The following is a 3,654-nucleotide window of genomic DNA, read 5'->3' as shown; positions in this document are numbered from 1 at the left end:
GGAGAACGGCGTAGGTTGAGGCTAAGTCAGTCTAGTTTTTCCACGTTCTTCTGCCTGCCTTTATCCTGGCCGTGCTGGCAGCTGATTAGATTGTGCCTACCCAGATTGAGGGTGGGTCTGCCTTCCCCAGTTCCGCTGACTCAAATGGCAAGCTCCTCTGGCAGCACCCTCACAGACACACCCAGGATCAATACTCTGTATCCTTCAATCCAGTCAAGTCGACACTAATGATAACCATAACGCTTGTCATTTATTGAAAGGTTTTGTTGGGCTTGTGAGGGGCGAGTGCTTTGTGACTTTGGCACAGTCCCTGCTCTCAGGGAGCTCACAGTCAGGAAGGAAAGAAACGCAGGTGGAATTTCAGCCTGCAGTTCCAAGTGCTGCCCTCAGGGAGTGCTGGGCCTGAGCTGGGGTGAGGCTGCAGGGCCCTTCCTGGAGAGACTTGAGGGAGATGCCTGGGGGAGTGGCTCAATGAAAAGGTCGCTGGCAGGGCGGCATCTTCCACGTCAGGATTGTCAGGTTCTCTTCTGCCCCCAGAGAGTGGTCCTGAGAGGCCCTGGCACAAGCAAGACCTGCTCCTGGGAGGAAGTCATTCAAGGAAGGCCACTGCTGCACAAGAGACACTGTGGCAGGACATTTTTGTGGCTGCATGAACAATTTCTCCCCTTTCCCTGTTGCCCATTCAGGGGGGGATGTTTGCCCTTCCAGACTGTGTTTCCGAAAGCTTTGCCCTTAGGGCAACAGACAGGGTCTTGCCGTGTCTCCCGCGCTGGAGCGCAGTGGTGCAATCACAACTCACTGCAGCCTCAACCTCCCAGGCTCAAGCGATCCTCCTACCTCAGCCTCCTGACTAGCTGAGACTACAGACGTGTACCACCATGCCCAGCTAATTTTTAATTTTTGTACAGATGGAGTCTCACTATGTTGCCCAGGCTGGTCTCAAATTCCTGGGCACAAGCAATCCTTCTGCCTTGGCTTCTCAAAGTGCTGGAACTATAGGTGCATGCCACTGTGCCGGCCCAGCCCTGTGCTTAATTTTGGAGCCAGAGCCTCGACGGGGCGTGGGGGTCTCTGAGTCTCTGACTGTGCAGAAGCAGAATCGTTGGGGCCATCACCTCCCAACCTCATGCTTTTCAGTGTCCTAAGCTTGAATTGCTGTCTCACCACTGCCTGCGGTGTAGTCCCGAGCAGGCTGTTTCACTTCTCCGAGCCACAGTCTCTCCCCTGTGAACCAGGGAAAATGGCAGCCCTCTCCCTCATGTGGTTGCTGTGAGGAGGGGTAGGAGGTGAGTCTAGCAAAGCCTGGTCCACAATTTCCAGCTCCTTCTCCCTCCTCACCTCCGTCTTCCCCTTCCTTCCTTTCTGCCCCTTGCTCCTCTGACCCTGAGGACCCAGGGGTCAAGCCTCACCCTGCCCTCTGCTTCCCTACTCCCTTTCTCCCCCAGCAGCCAGCCCCAAGGACGCATCCCTTCCGTCCCCGATCTGCTTGTTAATTACCAGATCCATGTTGCCGTCCTCCTAAGTTGCAGGAGGACCTCTGAAGATGCTCTGAAAAATCAACTGGCAAAAGGCAGATTAATTGGAGGAAAGTCATACAAATGTATTTAACATGTGTCCCCAGGAGCCTTCAGAAGCCAGACCCAAAGATAGAGGGAGAAACTGATCATTTTTGTGCTTAGGTTCAACAAAGTGTGGGCAGCTGTCCAATCGAAACATGATTGGACAAAAGGGTCTGATCTAATGTGAATAGACTGAGTGGGGAAACCCGGCCAGGCCTGTCTGTCTAGGTTCTTCTTGGTCTCTCTGAGCATGAAGTCCTGCCTTCTGGGTGTGGAGCAGGGTCCTCTCTGGAATGGGGGTTTCATGACCTACAGTCAAACGATGATCGCTTCAGATCATTTCTTTACAGCCAGTTTCTACACAGCAAGGCAAGGGTAAGTTAGAGTAATATTTTTAGGTTTTATGGCTGACTTGGGGAAAAGGGGTTCTAGTTCCTATGACTGGCTTTGGGGAGAGTGGGGCTGAGGGACAGGAAAGCAGGAGAAGGTCAGAGAAAAACTTTTGCTTCTGAGGCCTTCATTTTGGGACACTGTTTTCTGAATCCTCACACAGGGATCTCTTCCGCATCCTCCAGGCTGCAGCTCCAGCACCTCACACCCTGCTGGCAGCAACAGACACTGGATAAGTATTTGTTTAGTAAAATCCAGCAGTTTGGGTTGCAAAGAGGAAGAGAGTAAAGAGCAAGGAATAAAAGGCCAGAAGGTCAGACGCAGCCTCTGCCACAGTCCCCGCCAGCTTCGGGGGCTTGTCCCGTGCCCAGCCGACACCCAGTCATCGCCCAGCCAGTGCCCAGCCATGCTGCCCCAGGCGCTGCTGCTCTCCTTCTGTGCAGCAGGTGAGGCCCCCCGGCCTGGAGGAGGGTGCCTGGCTCCATGCTCCCCAGGGCTGGAGGCTGAGGGAAGGGGGCACTCCCCTGAAGTTCCCAGATTTCCAGGTTGGAGGGGAGGCAAGGTAGAAAGAAATGAATATTTTTCAACCCTCAGAACAGGGGTGGGAAGGGAGCTTCGCCCTCATCACCCCTAACCAGACAGTACTCAGTCAGCATCCAGAAGGCAGCAGTCAGAAACAATGAGGCTCCAGCAGCTTCCATTCTAGCGGGGCTAAGACATTCCTCAAGGAGACGGCCTCACAGGTCACTTCAGAAGCGTGTGCAATGCAGGGAAGAACATCACCAGGGTGTGGACAGGGATGGGCATTGTGAGGGTCTGTGGACCAGGGGGCGGCAAGGGTTCTCGGAGGAAGGGAGCCGTGGGTGAGTCTGAGGGGGAGAAGGAGCCGCCAAGACAGCCAGGAAAAGCCCTGGCTGGGAGGGTGGCGGCTGCTGATGCGGGTGGGAGGGGAGGGCGAAGGGCCCCATGGCGGCGGCCCAGGTGGCAGTGGGCGGTCAGGTCTTAGGCCCTCTGGCTGCAGAGCGGGGGTGTGTGGGGACTGTCGAGGGTAGAGGGGCCTTGGGCCCAGGTGTCAGCAGGCACGCAGAGAAGGGGGAAGTTCAAGGCAATGGAACTGACTAGAGGCCACAGAGAGACAGAGGTTGCCACCAAGGCTCCCGGGTGGGGCTGGAGAGGCCAGTGGGAGGGGCACCCTGCACGGCACTGGGGGGCGGGGGTTGACACCGCCCTAAAATCAATTATGTGGGCCACAGACAGTCACTAAACAAAAAAATAAGCAGAATGCTTTTCCCGGCGACAGGAAGCATCCTCTGCTGTGGTGGGTGTGAGGAGCTGGTTCTCCTTGGCAAGTGCCTCCTCAGTTCTGGCCCCTGGCTTTGCTGCCACGGCCTGTGCCCAGCTCCTCATTCTCATTCTCCTCTCCTGAGGCATCTAGCTTGAAGGGTTCCTTGTGTCCCGGACCTCCAAGGTCCTAGCACCAAGCCTTTCATTCCTCTCTGCCTCCCTCCACAGGCAGACCCAGGGCAGAGCAGAGCAGCCCTGGACCAACCACATTTACTGGGACCAAGGGGATGGAGTCAAGGAAGGAAGGAACACAGATCTTGGGGCTTGGGGTGGCTTCCTAGGAGACGTTTGATTTGCTCATTAGTTCCTCCCTCTCCTTCCTTCCTTCCTTCCTTCCTTCCTTCCTTCCTTCCTTCCTTCC

This window comes from Piliocolobus tephrosceles, chromosome 1 (genome assembly GCF_002776525.5).
Source record: "Piliocolobus tephrosceles isolate RC106 chromosome 1, ASM277652v3, whole genome shotgun sequence".
Classification (NCBI taxonomy): domain Eukaryota; kingdom Metazoa; phylum Chordata; class Mammalia; order Primates; family Cercopithecidae; genus Piliocolobus; species Piliocolobus tephrosceles.
The sequence above is the reverse complement of the archived record's forward strand: the minus strand, read 5'-3'. Positions refer to the sequence as shown.